Source organism: Scylla paramamosain, chromosome 1 (assembly GCF_035594125.1).
Source record: "Scylla paramamosain isolate STU-SP2022 chromosome 1, ASM3559412v1, whole genome shotgun sequence".
Classification (NCBI taxonomy): Eukaryota; Metazoa; Arthropoda; class Malacostraca; order Decapoda; family Portunidae; genus Scylla; species Scylla paramamosain.
Window position 1 is genome coordinate 2358084 of NC_087151.1, and position 20692 is coordinate 2378775.

The 20692-nt window shown below is 47.1% G+C and overlaps 1 protein-coding gene across 3 annotated transcripts in view; it reads left to right on the top strand.

The window, feature by feature from the left end:
• Positions 1 to 20692, top strand: part of LOC135111741 (uncharacterized) — a 383652-nt gene that overhangs the window by 314270 nt on the left and 48690 nt on the right. For all 3 annotated transcript variants that reach the window (XM_064025622.1, XM_064025465.1, XM_064025799.1), the window contains one exon: positions 13912 to 13974. The gene's annotated coding sequence lies outside the window, so the exon portion shown is untranslated. The remainder of the gene's footprint in view (positions 1 to 13911; positions 13975 to 20692) is intronic.

Here is a 20692-nt window from a genome sequence, read left to right on the forward strand (position 1 = left end):
TCATTATATGTATTTTATTTTTTTGTGTTACACGCTGATGTGAGTGTGTGTTGCCTCTGGTTGATGAGCGGTCTGGTGACGACTGCTGCTGCTGCTGCTGCTGCTGTTGCTGCTGTTTGTCCGCTTTCCTCTCATCCATCTCTCTCTCTCTCTCTCTCTCTCTCTCTCTCTCTCTCTCTCTCTCTCTCTCTCTCTCTCTCTCTCTTCTCTCTCTCTCTCTCTCTCTCTCTCTCTCTCTACTCTCTCTCTCTCTCTCTCTCTCTCTCTCTCACTCTCTTCTCTCTCTCTCTCTCTCTCTCTATAGTCATTTACCCACACACACACACACACACACACACACACACACAAAGATGACGATAGATAGAGAGAGAGAGAGAGAGAGAGAGAAGAGAAGAGAGAAGAGAGAGAGAGAGAGAGAGAGAGAGAGAGAGAGAGAGGAGAAGAGAGAGAGAGAGAGAGATGAGAGAGAGAGAGATGAGAGAGAGAGAGAGAGAGAGTCCTGCAACCGGTATCTTTAATAATTTAGCGGCATCATTTCTGTAGTGATTATCTAATGAGCTTAATAAATTATAAGTTCCTGTTGAATTGCTTTCCCTGGGAACAGAAAGAATGGCTGTTCCTGTTTGGGAATCAGCCCGTTAACCCGGAGCGCCTTGGTGTTCAGGTTTTTTTCTTTTTTTCTTTTTTTTCTCAGGGATTCTTGCTTAATTTGCTGAATGTTTCTCCACACAAATTGTTTCCTCATGGTCATTGTCATGGTTGGAAACTTTTCGTTGTTGCTGTTGTTGTTGTTGTTGTTGTTAGTAGTGGTGGTGGTGGTGGTGGTGGTGGTAGTGTTGGTGTTTCTCAATAGTTTTATATTTACTTTTTTTGATGTTATAATATATCAATTTTTTTTTTTTATTAATGAAATGTGTTTTGTTTGTTGTTGTAATTATTATTATTATCATTATTATTATTATTATTATTATTATTATTATTATTATTATTATTATTATTAATGTTATTATTATTGTTATTACTGTTGTTGTTGTTGCTGTTATCATCATCATCATCATTATCACCATCACCATCATTACCATCATCATCATTTGCTACCTTTCTCTTCATTATCATCCTTGCTTTTATGCTTGTCTTTATTTCTGTCCACCACCACCACCACCACCATCACCACTACCACCATAACCTCCTCCTCCTCCTCCTCCTCCTCCTCCTCCTCCTCCTCCTCCTCCTCCTCCTCCTCCTCCTCCTCCTCCTTCTCCTCCTCCTCCTGTCTTGCCAACCTATCCTTATTCAAACTTCCATTTTCTTAAATATGGAACACCCTGTCAGTAACCAAAATGTCTACTGCTGTTTGCTTTCATTTGTATTATTCATCTGTATTATTCATTTGCATTTTCTCCTCATTCTCCTTTTCCTGCGTCCTGCTTTACACACACACACACACACACATCAAAAAAAAAAAACAACTCTTGACCACCTTCCCTTCTTCGCCTAGCCAACCCACACACCGGCGGACACATGTACCACTCACGGCTAACACCTCACCATCACCACGGAGAGCGAGTCTTCTTGATAACATTCGAAAATAGCCGCAGATATGCATCAACCGACAACCTGTAATTTGTTAACAGTTTTCTTGGTGTCTAATAAGCGAGCCTGTTGTTAATCCGCTCAGCCTTCCTAGTGAACTCCCTAATTCGTTGTTTTCTTCACGTGTCTTTCTAAATTGGGTACTCATTTAGGCTTTTAGTTTTAGCGAGGGATTATTAGAATGGATAATAGCAAAGGATAATGAACACTATTGGATTCTTACGTCCTTCCTACACTGTCTGGTTACCCTACGGTGCAGTTAACTATTAGTAGAAAAGACGGCACAGTGGAAGGTTATTTGTTACAGTGCACAAGTTTTCAAAGTATATAACGACATTTATTCTTAGAAAGGATAAAACATGGAGGATTTGTTAAATTATTCAGAAACACAGACTTCCCAATATTGTTTAGTAATGTCCGTCTTATCTAAGGTTGCGCCATGTCTTAGCATGTGAACTTCAGACCTCAATATTATTTTCCATTAATATAAGATATATAGATCTTTTAAGTGTTCACTGTATCGCCACTCGCGCCCCGCACACCAGGCGGTCAGACTCACTCCGCGCGGTGCTGTTAACAGATAATATCCACTCATTACCTGCTGGACGCCTCGGTAAATATACGATTTTATAGTAATTTTCCACACGTGCATTGTTCTTTATCGTATAACCGTCTGTCTGCCTCAACACGTTATTACGAGCGTAACATTGCCGCCAAAACATATCAACGTTCTAATATTTTTCTCCGCCCTGTAAACAAATCCACTTTATTCTCGCCTCCAAAGTTATTCGAGCCAATTAATTCGTCTCACATCAGTCACCATCACGTCTACAAGGGAAAAATCGAGCACAGCGGCGCTTCAGCATCACATTAGCTGAAAAATTACTCGAATACAGACACATTCCTGTCCATCCTCTCTTCTAGTAAAAGTGCAGATTCCCAGGAAGGCAGAGGCGTGCTGGTGACGGGGGAGTGACGGGTCATCACGTACCCGACGCTGCTGCTGCTGCTGCCGCACCCCCTCCCTCCCCACCCCGCTACCCCGCCACTCTCATCCCCTTCATCCCCTGACCATCCGCCCCCTGCCTCCCCCTCCCGCCACGAGCCCCCAGCCCCCGCCCCTGCTGGGATTTAAGTCTATTCCCACCCTGTTAGCGCCGCCTCATATACCTGGCCGCACAGGTGAGGGTGCTCGGTCCTGCGGTGGGGACTCTGCCCTCACCACGTTACGAGGACCCGCGCAGCTATTTCCTGGAAGGGGAAGCTCTGTGTGGGTGTTTTTATACTTAAGAAGAGCTCTTTTTACTTATTCTTAGAAAAATATGCGTTACATTTATGGATATTTTCATCAGTGATCGTTAGGCATTATATAAAGTTTCTAAATCTCTTCTTTGTAATAATAAGAGTTGTGCTCATGGAAATTTTAGCGTTGAGACATTGTCGCAACACTCAAGGCGAATACTGCGAAGCTCACAGTGGAAGATTCCCGAGTCTCATGTCGGGGAATGACTCAGGATGATGGGGCGAGGACTGTGTCGCCGCCGCCGCTGTATTTCTCGACGAGAGATGGGGGACTGGGGTTACTTGAAGGCGCAGTAGTGTTGATGAACTGACGGTGTTCATCCAGAGCTACTAAAGGAATCACTCGAATCTCTCCCCCAAACTTTGCTGACTCAGAATTGATATCACAAAATTTCACGAACCCCGCCATTTCCTCCCTGGCCGTGAATCCTCCCTCCGGAGGTGCTCCTCTTTTAAATCATAAATGTGTTGAAATATACGCCTTGCGGCACAGTAAATAACCTTGAGACGTTTGAAGTCTTGTAATATGAATGACTTACTGGAAAAAGTAACGTACGAGCGTCGAGGTACATGAACCGTGTGACGCGTCGTGACGGTGAGCGGCGTCCCTCTGACGGGCGACGCGGGTGTCTGCCTGCGGCGACGATCCGCACTGTCTGCCGTGTTTTATGTGCCGACAGTTTGTCACCTCGTGAATTATATGCATCCACACCGCCACTCTTTCATTAGCTTGGGGTTTGATTTTATCCGTGCGTTAGAGAGCGAGACAGCGGGACAGGGTGGTGAGGGGGGAGGACGAGGCCAGCGCGCCAAGTGTATAATATCGCCACCAAAATCGAGGGGTTGCCGCTCATCTTTTTACTTACGTCAACTGTCAGATTCCTCGCGGAGACTCGGAAATGACGGAGGCGTTTTGTGTGATGCAGTATTCACGTGTGCTGCGAACCGCTTGCACGCACCGCCGCCAAGCAGTCAAGTCCACTTTACTATGAAATACCAACAACCGGTGTAACAAATCACGTTCACTGCCCTGCGATATACTGCCTTGGTTCAGTTTTGTGTTTACAGAATTTTTTTCACATTTTACATGCAGGAATTTCTCGTTTCTTGTGATGGAGTGGCAGGTGAGAGAGAGAGAGAGAGAGAGAGAGAGAGAGAGAGAGAGAGAGAGAGAGAGAGAGAGAGAGAGAGAGAGAGAGAGAGAGAGAGAGAGAGAAATGACAAAAGTGCTAACTAACCACCGCCACGTACGCTGCTCCTCCCTGGGGTGTAGATAACTCAGCCTTGCGTTGCTACTGTGACATGAATACAACGAAGCAATACGAGTATGGCAACACCTGCATAATGCTATACTGAGAAAATGATGAGGTGCGGAGGAGGAGCGGCCAGGAAGGGGAGGCGAAGGGCGCTGCATGGCGGAGGGCGGCGGGAGGGAAGGAAGAAGACGTTAGTGTTGGTGCCCGAGGGAGGAATGGAGGGCTGGGAGGGAGTGAGGGGAACAAGAGGTGCCGCTGGCCTTGCTTTGGTGGGAGTTGTTATTCGTGGGGTGAATTTTAAGTTATCGTGAGTAATGCCTCGTGTCCCCAGCGCCAGCTCCTTATATTTCCAAGTAGTTTATCCTTTCATACGTTACCGAGTTTTATGTCCGAGTGTCATGCATGTCAGACTGCCCGTGACGTGTCTTGCTGCGATTTGTATTAATGAAGTATTAGGATATTTCATTACACAGCCGGCAAGAGTTTAAGATAAAAAGACTTACAACAGCTTGACGGAGAATTTCTCTAATATAACAGGGACATGAGAATGCGTCATATGTTACGTGCTTGACCTAAAATCTGCTTATATAAATACAGTGAACAAAAGGGATTATTTGGTGGTCAGTAAAAACAAGGCACTGAGTCAAGTCCATCTATTTACACGCCATGATATACATCATCCCGGCGGGAGAGGCGGGCACGGGAGGGCGAGAGGCGAGGCGGAAGGGAGTACGTACCAGCGCTGCGTCGCTTTAACAAACTGAGCTTAGATCACTGACGTGTCTCTTCAACCAGGTGTTTCCACATTTAGGGGGCTAATGACCTCTCTCTCTCTCTCTCTCTCTCTCTCTCTCTCTCTCTCTCTCTCTCTCTCTCTCTCTCTCTCTCTCTCTCTCTCTCTCTCTCTCTCTCTCTCTCTCCGTCGTTATATCCCCCTGTTACCGCTTCCTCTATGCATATTTCTCGTGTTTCTTTACTTTTCTCTCTCTTTCCTGCCATTTTTCTCCCTACCTTCCTTCCCCGCCGCCCCTCGCCTCCCCTCAAGCCGGGTGCCGTAATGGGCCCCTCGCAGCCGTGCCTGATAATTATGGTGCTTGTCAATCACGGCCATCACTCTTCTTGACCTGGTCTTTGGGGTCAAATGCAGCATATAATTAAACGAGTCAATTAACTACCTTGTTGTTACCGCTCGGAATAAATGGCAAGTTAATTTGGGCTTTTAGGTCTGATCGATTAATGGCTATTTTTGTCTTCCGTGAATTGCAGTCGTGGCGTGATGTACCGGGTATCCTTCCCCGTGTTATCTTTTCCTCATTTCCCCCTCCCCGCGTCGCTAATGAAGCAAGGGAGAGGTGATTGCGCGCCGGAGAACTGTACATCACAAGTTTTCATTACGGCATTGTAGCTTAATAACGGGTCATGACGACTGGTGACGGGCGGCCAGCAGGGGAGGGACAGTACAGACCAACTCGCCGCTCCACGAGACCCCGCGCGCTCCGAGCTTAGCGCACCAGAACTTCCCCGCCAGGCATACCGTCCTCTGAGGGTTACGTGTGGCACCAGCTGACTTGATCTATCAACTTTTTTCTCGGTCTGGATTTTTCGAGATAATGGATGAGGCTCGTGCTGTATCATCGGTGAAATTAGCGTAACACAGGTGACACGCGCCTTATCCGGGCAGCTCCGTGGGTGAAAAAACGACTAATTTGTTGTTTAATGGAGTATGTTTTTTGAGACCTGATATTACATGTGTGTGTGTGTGTGTGTGTGTGTGTGTGTGTGTGTGTGTGTGTGTGTGTGTGTGTGTGTGTGTGTCGGTGTGTACCTAATCCCACTAGAGAGGAAGTTTGTATGTGTGCCACCAAATAAGACGTGCTGTTTATCCAGTGCTTTCATTATCCTTGTGGCAAAGTAGAGTCCGTGTGTGTGTGTGTGTGTGTGTGTGTGTGTGTGTGTGTGTGTGTGTGTGTGTGTGTGTGTTTCTGTCTGTCTGTCTGTGTGTGCGTGCATGCTCCGATTCTTCAGTGAAAGCAGTGGAGCAGTGAGGAATGCGCTTCATCGAGCAATGGACGGCCTGGTAAACGCTGCACCGTGACATGCGGACGAAGCATTACACGCCGGAGGGGAGCGGGAGTCGAGTCAAGTAATCTGTAAATAGTTCAGTAAAAAGGTGAGGGTGAATCTGAACAAGGAAGGAAAACTAGAACAAAGACGGGTGCATATTTCTTGACTCAGTAATGCTTATGGTCAGCAGAGCGTTCAGCAGTCTAAAGTGTATCAAAGTATTCTTGTCTGTCTTTTGTAAACACGGTCATCTACTTGTAAATGTCACACTTCCTGACCTTTTCCAGGCCACAAATCTTTCGCCGATCACTATAGTTGCTGGAAGCTGGCCGTCTCTCTCTCTCTCTCTCTCTCTCTCTCTCTCTCTCTCTCTCTCTCTCTCTCTCTCTCTCTCTCTCTCTCTCTCTCTCTCTCTCTCTCTCTCTCTCTCTCTCTCTCTCTCTCTCTCTCTCTCTCTCTCTCTCTCTCTCTCTCTCTCTCTCTCTCAAGCACATCAGCCAGACAAGAGTTCAAATATTTGGATAATTAACCCGTCAGTCTCCCGTCTTGGCGAGAACACCCTGCTGCCATCACTCGCGGCGCGCTTCACACTCGACAAATGTTCCGCTGCTCATTTCCGTAACTTTTGCCGTCACTGGGCTCGCTCTGTGCCCGTCCACGCTTCACGCCGATCATCTTCACCTCTTATCCATCATCATCTTTGTTTTGTCTATGATGATGATGATGATGATGACGTTGATGATGATAGTGATATTATTATTATTATTATTATTATTATTATTATTATTATTATTATTATTACTACTACTACTACTACTACTACTACTACTACTATTGTTATCATTATCACAATCATTTTTATGTCTTTTTCAGCACAAGTAATGCAAATATGTAATGTTTCCTTGATTGACTCGCAGACAGAGCTGAGAGTGATGGGAAGCAAACTTATTACTAACCTCTGAAGAGCATTATTTAAAGTGCGCACGCTCTCACCTGCTAATGCTACTAAATACTGCTGCGTAAGACACGTATTTAATGTATTCAGTGTAGCGGAGCAAAAAAAGCAGGACATAAGCCATCACGCGACTGCTGCGATGGCCCGACTTTTATTTACTTTAGTGAGTCTCAGTCTCTCTCTCTCTCTCTCTCTCTCTCTCTCTCTCTCTCTCTCTCTCTCTCTCTCTCTCTCTCTCTCTCTCTCTCTCTCTCTCTCTCTCTCTCTCCTCTCTCTCTCTCTCTCTCTCTCTCATTTGCTCAGTCGTCCCTCCCTCTCCTCGTGTCGTCGTGATGTCGTGACGAGACTCTCCTTAATCTCCGACACAGGAAATGTATATCATCTGAAAGTGAGCCGAGAGATAAGAGCCTCGACCGATCTTTAGCATGTAAGAAATCAGTTTTTTTCTTCTCCGTTGCGTTTGGCGGCACGGCATGTTGGAGCTGCTCGCGCGGGTGTGTGTGTGTGTGTGTGTGTGTGTGTGTGTGTGTGTGTGTGTGTGTGTGTGTGTGTGTGTGTGTGTGTGTGTGTGTGTGAGTGTGCGTGCGTGCGTGCGTGCGTCATGCGTTACTTAAGATGTCAAGAAGTCACGAGAACCCTGCAATAAAAGATTCTGTCATAAAGTGTTAAAGTGAAAATTAACATTCTTCCGTCCCTCCACCTATTTATTTCCTCCTACTCTCCTAATTTTCTTTTTCATTTCTGCTTTTATACCTTCCCTCCCTTCTCACCCCCGTTACCCTTCCTGGCTCACTCCCATCCTTCCTGCAGTCCTTTCCTCCTTCAGCGAGCCTGCATGACACGCCCCCCACATGTTAACCAAAGACAAACACACACTGGCGAACTGTCACGTAGCTCACCGCCTCCCCACCTGTTTTTCTTTCTCTCCCTACGATCGCTGAGGAAGGAGGAAAAAACTGAAATGACTGATGGTGGTTGCGGCTCCCCTTTGTGGCTCGGAGTATCCAAAGGGCCGGCGTGGCAGTCTGCTCTCTTATCTTGCCGCCCCTCACTGCCAAGAGGTGACGGAGAGCTTTCCTTGTCTCCCGCCACGCTGCCTTCACAGACAACTGTCGTGTCGCCAGGCGGAGTATAGCAACTAAAAACGAGCTCCGCCTCGCCACGCACGCGGGGCAATAAATCATAGGAAATGTAAATGAAACGTGAAGGCGACTGCCCGCAGATTTGGTCGACTCGGTCCTCGAACACTGGGGTGAGCGGCGGGGCGGGGCGGCACTGAGGCAGACACGCACGTACACACACGCAGTCACACATGCAGGTACACGTGTTAGCAAACAGTTAACCCTGCGTGCACACACACATACACACACACACACACACACACACACACACACACACACACACACACACACACACACACACACACACACACACACACACACACACACACACACACACACACACACACACACACTCTCTCTCTCTCTCTCTCTCTCTCTCTCTCTCTCTCTCTCTCTCTCTCTCTCTCTCTCTCTCTCTCTCTCTCTCTCTCTCTCTCTCTCTCTCTCTCTGACAGATTAAAGAAAACACATCTTGCGAAGTAAACAAACAACACCCCCACTCCCTATGTCTAAAGAGGGCCTGACACACTGGGCACATTTAGCACTACATATTTTGGAGGCTGGTTCAGAAGGCGTCATCGGGCGGCCCTCCTCCTCCTCCCATCCAGCCAGCCAGCCCCTTGTAAACAGTCCGTCGCTCAATACGCGTATTTCACCTCCTTCACTCAGATGTGTAAAGTTATCAAATATATGTATGTGTGTTGCCATATTTATGTATCTCCTCGTCGGCGTGATATGTGACCTTCAATATCTGCAACTCCGGCGTTTTGCTATAAATAATCCTCCTCGTCTAGTGAGCGAGAGTTACGAGGGAGACGTAATGCACTCAATCCTTACTTTACGATGCTTCCAGTTCTTGTTGTAAGGGGGACGGTGTGTGTGTGTGTGTGTTTGTGTGTGTGTGTGTGTGTGTGTCTATGTTTGCGCACACGCACGTTATGTAGGTAGAAGTGAGGCGGCCATTAAGAAAGGCACACGGACAGTAGTGTTGTCTGTGAATCACATAATGAAGCCCCATTATCTTGGATGGCCCGGCACGCCTCTTCCACACTCCCTCCTCCTCTTCCTCCTCTTCCTCCTCTCCTCTCCTCTCTCCCCATCTCTGTCTCCCTCACCTTCATCTCTCCTCACACACCCCCTCTTTCTCCTCCGGCACTCGCTCTCATTCTCCCTCCCTCCGACTATGACTCCTTCTAACTTTTATGACTCTATTATCATTAATCACACCTTTGAGACGTCCAATATCTCACTCTCACTGTGAAAGTATCATTGCAGCTGCCGGAGGTGGAGGGCGGGGAGGATAGGGCGCCTTGAGGGAGTTGAGGGAGGGGCGTGAGGAGAAGAGAAAGTAGGAATTAGAAGAGAGAGCGAGAGAAAAAAAAAATAACGCAGTAAAGGATGATGATAAAAACTCATTGCGAGATGCTGTGGAACCTCGTTAGTGGTGGTGATGAGGAGGAGAGGATGGGCAGCGCAGGCCACCACCACCACCACCGCTACCACTGCTACCACCGCTGCTCTGAGGGCGAGTGGCGCTGACGGACCAGTTTGAGTGTTAGTGATGAGGGTGTGTGAATGGAAGTGGTAGAAGTGTGTGTATGTGTGTGTGTGTGTGTGTGTGTGTGTGTGTGTGTGTGTGTGTGTGTGTGTGTGTGTGTGTGTAGAGACATGGGGTAGACGAGTGTGACAGGGAGAGACAAGGTGCATGACATGACTGACAGAAGAATGAAAAGTGCATGACAGCAACACGAGGCAAGACGAACCAACAAGGCAGCACTGCATGACTAAAAGGAAGGCGTTGTATTGGCTCACTTTTATTTAGCTTTCCTCTGGAGAAACAATAAACACATAGATTAAGTGTACGTGTCTTAACTCGCACGTCCCTAATCGTGCATGATATCACAGAAAAACAACTGGATGAATATGATTAAAGCAACAATTCGAGTATCTTATCTAAAAGTATATACGTACACATATTTGACTTATATTAATGTTTTAATTGTATGAGTTCAAATGCTTTCCTTGTATTAACCTTTTTATCCAGATGGTTGTCTTTCGTTAACATTGTGTTGTAAAAAATAAATTCACAAGAACACACACACAGATGAAAAGTAAGAAATAAATGTTGTCCATACTAGCTTACTGAATTATCTATGAGACTGTAATAGAAAGCAATAATCGTCTTAAAAGTTAAAGGAACTCATAAGAAAAATTATTCAGCACTGAAATGGTTAGAAAATCATTGACTCATAATAAATTGAAAACCGAGAAGATTTATGAGCTTCAAGTAAGACATTTTCAACACAAGAACGTCATATGTTTAATATTTTAATACGAAAATTTTCAGATAAATTCAGACATCTCTCTTAAACACGTAGACCAAGCAAGATACTGAAAACACATGCACATTTAACCAGTTTTGCTCCTGCACGTGGAATGTGGACAGCCCGTCTTGAAAATACCGAAAGAAACTACAAATGAAGCCACTTGTTTCTGGAAAGGATGATACATAAACCACGGACAGCTTGAATGGCCAATAAGGAACATCCGAACACACACACACACACACATACACACACACACACACACACAATCTCCCCGTCACCCCACACACTCACAGAGACAACTACTAATTACGTTACATAAGCGACAACCTCAGACACCCGTTCACTCACACACACACACACACACACACACACACACACACACACACACACACACACACACACACTCTTAGACAGTAAATCATTGAGAATTGCTGAGAAAATAGTTGGGAATCGAGCCGAGACGCGGATGGGAGGCTGTGTCAGACATACATAGAGAACATCTTCGGAGGCGTGCATAGGGGATGCTGCGTGGCTTAATTAATTCAGGTGGACAGGGAAAGGTCAAGGTGGTGAGTCACGGTCATCAATGTCAACGCCGCAGGCTTGAAGGAGGAAGAGTGGGAGAAGGAGGAAGAGGAGAGCGAGGAGGAGGAAACGATGAGGATCAGGAGGAGGAGGAGAAGGAGGAGGAAAAAGAGAAGAAGGTGGAGTGTATTAAGAAGAAGAAGAAGAAAAAGAAGAAGAAGAAGAAGAAGAGAAGGAGGAGGAGGAGGAGGAAAAGAGGAAGGAGGACAAAAGACTAAGATTATGATAATAATGGTGATGGTGATGATGATGATAATGATGAGGAAAAAAGGGAAAAAAAAGAAGAAAGAAAAAGAGAAGGGTGATGATAACGATAACGGCAATGATGATGAAAGACAACACTATCACCACCACCACCACCAACGATAACAACAACAACAACAACAACAACAACAACAACAATTATTTAACGGTTAATAACACATAAAAGAGCAAATGAATACAAAGACGTAACAAATAATAGCTGATATCATAAACCCGAGGGATCTCTATGTGGTGAAGTCACCTGAGTTTTCCTTCCATTTGAATCGCGGCCTTTGGGTTGCCATTAGCAAAAATTTATTGGTCAAGGTAAGGCTATTTATCACCTGTGTTAGTTTTAAATACAGGTGTGTGTTTGGTAGATGAAGAGTGTTTATTTTAGCGCGCACACACACACACACACACACACACACACACACACACACACACACACACACACACACGTAAACTCTGGTATGCTCTCTATTTTCTAATGTTTTTTTTTTCCCTCTTCCTGTGACTCGAACTCTCTCAGATGGTAAGTATCGGAATATCTCTGGAATTAAGCTGACTTCCGTTCTGTAAATCTTGCTCTCTCTCTCTCTCTCTTTCTTTTTTTTTTTTTTTTGAGAGGAGCACCAATACAGCGGGCATTTCCAACAGTTTCAGCGCCGTCTGCCACTCTCCTTCACTTGTAAAACAAAGCCACACACACACACACACACACACACACACACACACACACACACACACACACACACACACACACACACACACACACACACACACACACACACACACACACACACACACACACACACACATAAACTCTGGTATGCTCTCTATCTTCTAATGTTTTTTTTTTCCCTCTTCCTGTGACTCGAACTCTCTCAGATGGTAAGTATCGGAATATCTCTGGAATTAAGCTGACTTCCGTTCTGTAAATCTTGCTCTCTCTCTCTCTCTCTCTCTCTTTCTTTTTTTTTTTTTGAGAGGAGCACCAATACAGCGGGCATTTCCAACAGTTTCAGCGCCGTCTGCCACTCTCCTTCACTTGTAAAACAAAGCCACACACACACACACACACACACACACCCACACACACACACACACACACACACACACACACACACACACACACACACACACACACACACACACACACACACACACACACACACACACACACACACACACACACATTGCACACGGAAGCAATTACCATGACGACTTTTTTTTCCATTTATTAATCCGAACGTATGAAAGACAAACACACCCAGAAAAAAAAAAAAATGACAAATGGCGTTCCGAACATAAACCAACGCCACCTCTTGAAAAAGTAATGCAATCCAAATCGATAAATTGATCGCGAACAAAACATTAGACAAATCGGCAATATACAACGAGAGTAAATCGAAGTTTGGGCGGAAGTAACCCTATAATAGACGGTGATAGAATTTGGTCAAGGAAACACGGGCGAAACAGGATCAATAAACCTGGTAATAACGGAGATCGCGAGAGAGGAAACGAAGGAAGAAGCGACCAAATGACTGGAAGGTGAGGACAAAAAGTGAAGTGAAAGGAGGGTTAGGTGGCGGAAGTAATGTATGAAGAGGCACGACACACACACACACACGCACACACACACAGAGAGAGAGAGAGAGAGAGAGAGAGAGAGAGAGAGAGAGAGAGAGAGAGAGAGAGAGAGAGAGAGAGAGAGAGAGAGAGAGAGAGAACATAAAGTAAGGGAAGCTGTAAGAAGCCATCAAGCCTACACGTGACAATTCCTGTATAAAACATGCCTACCTATTTCCACCTATCATCCCAGTCCATAATTTTGTTTAATATTCTTTTAAAGCTCCCTTTTGACTTGGCACTCGTAGCTTAATTACTGAGTCTATTCCACACATCTACCAATTCATTTGGGAACCACTTTCTTCCACCTTCTTTACAAATCTAGCCTTATTTAGCCTGAACCCTTTGTTTCTTGTTCTATTCTAATCATTTACCCTTAAGATTTTGTCTATGTCACCATTGTTGTATTCCTTATACCACTTAAAGACCTCTATCAGATCCCTTCTTAACCTACATCTCTCTAAAGAACCTATTATTATTTACAAACTCTATGATTTCACTGCAGGACTAAAACTTCCCCCAACTTTCCCTTTCATCTCTATCGGCTCCCCTTCTATTCCAAGGCACCCTAGACGAGCCTCATACCTCACTCTCCATCTAGTGGGAGGCCTTGTAGTTAGCAGCCAGTCACCGTGTATTTACCACAGGCAGGTAGATGGGCAGGTACAGATAGACATAGATACCTGAGTTACGTAAGCATTGGAACTTTTGCTTTAACATTCCTAGCCTTCTAATCCTCCTCCCTTAGTCATAACCCTTTCGTTCCTTTCTTTTTTTTTTTTCCCCTTGCACTTTTTTTTTCTGGGTGCTGTTACTTTTTTGTTCTTTTACAGATTGTCGGTCATTATCAGAGGGTGATCGGGAAGATAATTGTGAGCACCGATGCCTCCCCCACGGTGAGTCCAAATTATAACCTCGGTTTCATATTTACACCCTGTAATACTGCAACAGATATAAAGTTTTCTGAGGGAGAGTGGTGGCGAGAGAAGGAGTGTAATGTGATCGCGGGGAGGAGAGGAGGAGGAGGAAGAGGAGAGAGAAGAGGAGGAGGTGGTGCTGGCTGGTGTGTGTATGTGTGCATGTGTGTGTGTGTGCTGGCAGCTAGTGTATGGGTGGCGGCTACCGAGAAACGTATAAATCGTGGGGTTAAGAACAAAAAATATACAATAAATGATATGGTTTTAGCTTCACCTCTTGAGTGGCTGGTTTGCTACGTTTTCTTTTTTCTTTTTTTCAGAGAGAGAGAGAGAGAGAGAGAGAGAGAGAGAGAGAGAGAGAGAGAGAGAGAGAGAGAGAGAGAGAGAGAGAGAGAGAGAGAGAGAGAGAGAGAGAGAGGCATGAACGTTGGCGGACAAGTTGATAAATCGTTGTAGTGTTTTTGTAGGTGTAGTACTTCTTAGTCAGCACACCAACACACACACACACACACACACACACACACACACACACACACACACACACACACACACACACACACACACACACACATACCAACTTGCCGTAGCGAATAGATATTTCAGTTGTCATATTTTATGGCTTCCGGAACCCTAGCTCACCTGGCGACACTCATCCCCCACCTGCCCCTTCCCGCTTCCACCTCGCCTCGCTCCCGCATTCCCTCGCCTCCCTCTCCACCCTGAAATGCACCCTCTCCTCCTCCTCCTCCTCCTCCACGTACCCTCCCCCTTGGCCTCTATATGCATCGTCCTGCACACTCCCCATGCTCCCCGCCACCTCTTCCCCTTGCCCTCCTTCTGCCTCCCACTCCCCGTACCTGCTGCCTCAGAAATGCCCCGGCAATTGAAGCGACATTTTCATCCAGCCATCCCTCATCGTCGAAAGGAAGTAAGGAAGATTTAGTGCTAATTAACTTCGGGGCAAACTCGCCGGCCATGAGCACAAATCCAGCCAAGGCGGTCCGAGCGAGTGACTTCTCCCTCCGCCTCTCTCTTTCTCTTTCTCTCTTCTCTCCCCTACCCTCTTTGCACCTCCTCCTCCTCCTCCTCCTCCTCGTCCTCCTCCTTGAGACGTATCGACGCGGCCAGCCATCCATCAGCCGCCGCCGCTGCTGCCGCCCTGACCCTTCGCTCCCCGAGGCTTCAATGATACGTGCCTCCGGTGGTGGTTGCTTATCGCCACTGTGGGCAAGTCTCCGCCAGCCTCGCCACCACAGCTGCTATCACTGTCACCTTCAATTGCAATAATAATACAGAGAACAAAGACAGTTTTAGTAACCGCAGCTACTGTAATAACAAGAGCAACAACCTGCTTTCATTTAGAACCCCCAAGTGTCAATAAATCATGCCTAGTTTATCGTTGGAGGCGACGCTTTCTCTCGCTTAGCCATTCATCAACGCGTCGCCCTCCACTCTTTCCTCCCGGCCGCTCCCCACCCCGCCCATCCTCCCGCCTGCTCCCATTTCCCCTCGACTTCCCCTTCCCTTCCCCAAGCCGCGCCCGGCCTCTGCTAATCAGCACACATCACTGGAACAGTTAATAATCTTTCCACGTCAATCTTTAGTATAATTTCCATGAATCACAATCCCAGCTCCCCCTAACCCCTCGCCATAAATATGTCAAAAACACAAATATTTATCGATTTCTTTGTCTCCCTGCCAAGCTCAGTACTGGAAGAGTTACTGTGCTTCATTCTTTAGTCGCTTTGTACTGGTGTAGCAGCTCAAAATGAATTTTCTCAAGAATATAGTAGCATTCTCCTTTCATTTAGTTCTAATTTTATCCTCCTTTTTCTCCCATTCCTTTTCCTCGCCCCTCGGCTTTCTCTGTCTCTGTCTCTCCCCTACAAACACCCTCCCTTCAAGACTGACGAATTATGCTTAATATTAGAGACAGTAAATCAGCGGCCTGTCACTTTCGTCTGTTCCTCTGGTCTGTCACTCCATCTTGCTTGTGACGCCCCGCTCGCCCGCCAGCCAGAAGGGGAGGCGCCCGAACTCCACGACACTCTGTGAAGATAAAATACAGTTTCTAGTTCGAGTATTTTGAGGGATGTTAATGAATCTGGCGACAGAGAGAGGGTACAGCGTGCACTTACCGTCGTCAATCTGGTGTTCAAGTGTGTGATTGCTGTGTTTGGAAAGTCTGAAGTCCGCAGCCGGTTCCCCGTGGTGCCTGGGGAGTGAGTAGCTCAGACGGTCGACGGACGGTTGACCACGTAGCTGTAAATAAGCAAAAAGTGTACCAGAGTTTGTGACATTCAGTTAATTTAGGGATTTCGCTCGTCTCCTGCGCGAGGGGTGACGGTGACTTGGGGGGGCAGGCCGCTGAAAGTTGGTAATGATACACTAAGAAAGGTCGTTCAGATCCAAAGATAACTTGTAATGAACAAACCTTAATAATAATGTGACGCCGATGGTGACGAATGGGTCCCGAGGGTCTGACTAGCTCGGTCTGGTCATTTTTGCCGCGTGTGTCGTTTGGTACATAATCTTACAAAGCAGGGAAAATATGTACTTATTGTCTCCACGTTAATTTAGTCAGTGCAATGAGAGGTAATATTAGTGCTCTCGATGGCAAAAAACAGCGCGACATACGTTTCACCTTCTAACCTTAAAATAATCTTTCAAAATAGAAAATGATGAGGAAAATAAAATTCCCTCCATGACTGATCATTTATAAATGTCAATAAATGAATATAGAAAGGCATATTTAATTGAATGAATAACTAATGATGATTTCATACATATTTTTTTTATTGGTACCGAGGTGTTTTATGGATGTTATCTTTTTTTAATAGTTTCAGCATTTATATTCCTGAACCTTTTGCTGAAGCGAGGCTTGTGGAGGGAGGAACATGACCCCCAACGCAAGGCCCTCGGTCCCACCCTCGCCTTACGCAGCGCCGCCGCCGCTCTCTGGGGAACGCGAGAAATGAACCAAGATACACGCTTATCTTTCCCTTCTCTTCTACCTTTTAATGTATCCTTGGTGTCCTGCTCCCCTCCGAGGCTTCCGAGGCGCAGGAGTGATCAGCGGCGGCGGGAAACAATAGCAACCATGTGAAATTCTCCTTGTGACATCCCCCGTGTACAGGCCGCGTCTGGGGCTCATTTGTCCACGTCACGGCCTCTCGTCCGACGGCACTCCCGCCCACGAACTCGGTGCACGGAAGACACCAACTTGTTTGACTTGGACGCAAGATAACGAAATTCTTACAACGAGAACAATGTAGAGCCCCAGCTGCCCACGCCTGGTCGTCAGACGCGTTCGTGCGGCGCGTTTGAAGCTGCGCATTCTTCAACGAGTGAAGCCAGGCGGGCGAGGGTCGGGACGGAGGCTGAGGTAATAAGGGCTGAGCGAATGTTCCGACGACTGTGAGTGACAACTGACATATTGATGCCAATGTGAGAGGAAAAACGGGAACCTGGCACTGAAAGACATCGACGAGTGGCACTGTGAGGGTCGTGGCGGCGACGTTGGCGGGGCCGTGTTGCGACGCTAACGCCTTAAGCAGCGCGTGTTTGGTGAAACTTATGGGGGAGGGAATGTGTTTAAGAAAGAACGTGAGTGACATTATTTTTTTACCATCCTTTTTTTTCCCCGGGTGCCCCAAAGGAGGGGTGGTGACAGTGCTTGGTGGCGGAGAGCTGGCAGAGAGGCATGGAGGGGGAAAGGTTGGTGATGGTGATGGAGAAGGTGATGCAGAAGACGCCGTCGTAATGATCTCGCTAACGGGACCTTCAGGTAGTAAATTGGCAAGGCGATGGCTGAAGGGAAGACTGATCTCGTGGTTGACAGAGGGAAAGGAACCAGGCCTCCCTTCCTCCCTTCTTCCCTCCGTCACTCTATTCCTCCCTTTCTCCTCTTCACTCTCCCTCTCGCCCAGGTGCTCGAGAACAACTGATGGCACCCCCCCCTCTTCCCTTTCTGCCTCCTCTTCTCCCCTCGTGGCCCTGTCCCTCCTACCTTTCACCCCTTCCCTCCTGCTGCCTGCCTCCCTGACCCCTCTTCCCGATGCCGTCACAACCGGATGACGACCGCCACGTTGACGCAAAATGTCCTTAGCGGCGGGAGGTGCTCGGCGAGGGTTGTTCAGCGCGACCTTCCTCTTGGCAGCGAACTTATCTTTGCGTCGTCAGTCAGGCAGGTGGGGGAGGGAGGGGGCGGAGTCAGGAGATGTAAGGAAACGATGGCTGAGATGCTCGTGTTCTGATCAGCTACTCGATTCGTATCTTTTGTTTTGTGTTGTACGAGTATTCATAGTTTGTGTCTTTTTTTTTTTTTTACTTATTAGATACCTAACATTACATAAAGGGATTCTGTGGTCAGCCGCGGGCAATGGTGATGGTTCTGGTTGAGAGTATATGATGGTGTTGATAGAGGAGAGGCGATGGTGATGCGTGATAGTGATGACGGCGAGGTGATGGTACATTAGGACTGTTGCTTTGGCGGCGATGGTTGAGATAATGCTGATGATGATGAAGGCTGTGGTGGTGAATGAAATGTCGGTCACGAAACACACGGAATTCCCCGCACAGGCCGCCCTTAATCACAATGACGGGCAGGGACGAGGCGGGGAGGGGAAGAGTGGCATTGAGCACTAATACCTTCAAGCCTTCAGTTCTCGAGTGTGAGGTTCGTGGTGGTGGCGGCTACCAGAGTGAGAGGCCCGAGACAGTAAGGCCAGTACTCTAAAACGTTTTTCCCTCTCATCACGACTATTTTCATTGCCACTGAGGTGATTAGCCGGGTTTCCTGTTAATGATGTAGAAATCTTGTCAATCTGTCACTAGAACTATAAAAACTATTAAAAATCCATATAGCTTCATCTAGAGGCTTTTGAAAGTCACGTAGGTGCAACGCAGAAGTGTTTTATAATACAGTCCTAAGAGGCTAGCATGGTGGTGGTGGTGGTGGTGGTGGTGGTAGAAGTGATGGTGTTGCTATTTATGAAGGTGATTTATGTAACAGTGGTGGAGAGAACGAAGACTCACTACACTATATACTGGAGATCAGATGGTGTAGCTTATCACAAACAGCCTCTAGAGCGCCAACAAGTCTGCTGATGTTAGGTCTTGCTTGTGTCGCTTTCCGTTCTTAGATGAGTAAAGTAAACGAGCACTTTCACTACGTACGCATACCTGCACACACACACACACACACACACACACACACACACACACACACACACGTACATACATCTGCTCTACATCGTACGTGCGGCGGGGAGCATTGCACGTGTGTCTGCCTCTCATACCGAGTTAGTGTGTTTCCCTTCTTCCTATGAAGCTAATTTGGCTGGAGTGCTGCACTTGATAGCTTTTTTCCCCCTTGGACCCCGCCACTACCAGCTTGCCCCGTCAAGCAAGCACCCAACCACAAAAATCGAATCTTCCTCTGGCTCAATGCTAATAATCTCTCCCTATTTACGAGCCCGTACCTGATCGTATCCTCTGGTGACCGCGATAGTTTATTATAAGCTCAAGACATTGCTAGCACTCTTTCTCCATCTGCTCATCCCCCCACTCCTCCTCCTCCTCCTCCTCCTCCTCCTCCTCCTCCTCCTACTCCTTCTTCCTCATCCTCCACGTTCCTCCTCTTCTTCTTTCACCACCACTACTACCACCACCACAACAACATCCACCACTATCGCCCCCGCCTCCTCTTCCTCCCCCACCACCTCCTCCTCCTCCTCCTTCTCTTCTTTCTCTTTCTCCTTCTCTTCCCTCTCCTTTCGATACCCTTCGCCGACGACGGTGGCCGCGGGTCAAGACTAACTACTCTCTGATTATTACACTTCACACAGTTTTATTCTCCTTAATGATGGTCCCAGTTCTCATGCCTCAGGGCTCCGAATGCCAGCGCCGTCCGATCTGATTGGATGGATGGTAATTACAGAGGAGGGCTGTCAGGGAATCAGTCGATAAGTACAATGGTGGAAAGCACGGTGCGTTAATGCCGAGTGGATGGTGATGGTGTTTATATGACACAGCTGGATGGACTTTTGATGAAGGACTTATGAAAGGACTGTTGCAGGGACATGTGAAAAGGTAGTAGTGCAGAGAAGGAGGAATAGAGGCAGGCAGGGAGGGAGGGAGGGAAGGAGGGAGGGAGGGGAGATGTGAGCGCCGCCTACCAGGAGGAGCAGCCGTCTTGTGTGTGAGAAACCGACCTGTTGCCGAAAATTGGCGCGAGCATAGCCCAAGTAACCCAATTAAGTCATTACGTGAAATTATCAGACTTAAGAGTGACTTCTAACCATCAAGGCGACTGAAACCTGGCCAATCCAAGTCAAATTATTCAGGACCGACTTCCAATCACACAGGTACCTGATACCGTCTTTCTAGGCAGGTGTGTCAGCACATCGCCGCGGGCTGTAGGTTCATCAACCCGCGACGGTGATGATTGTGGCGGCGACTGCAATGGTGGTGGCGGCGGCGGAGGCGGTGGTGGCGTTGGTGGGACTGGTGGGTGGGTGGGAGGAAGGCTTGTGATGGCGAGCATGTAAGAAATGTGCATGATGGTGCAAGTGCGACGCCAAGGCTGTGTGTTGTGCCTGCTCCCTGCGGCCTGACGTGATACTGAGGATCATATACTGAAACACCTCTGGCAACACCACTACTTTCAAAAGGCTGTACTTAAAGTTACACGTAT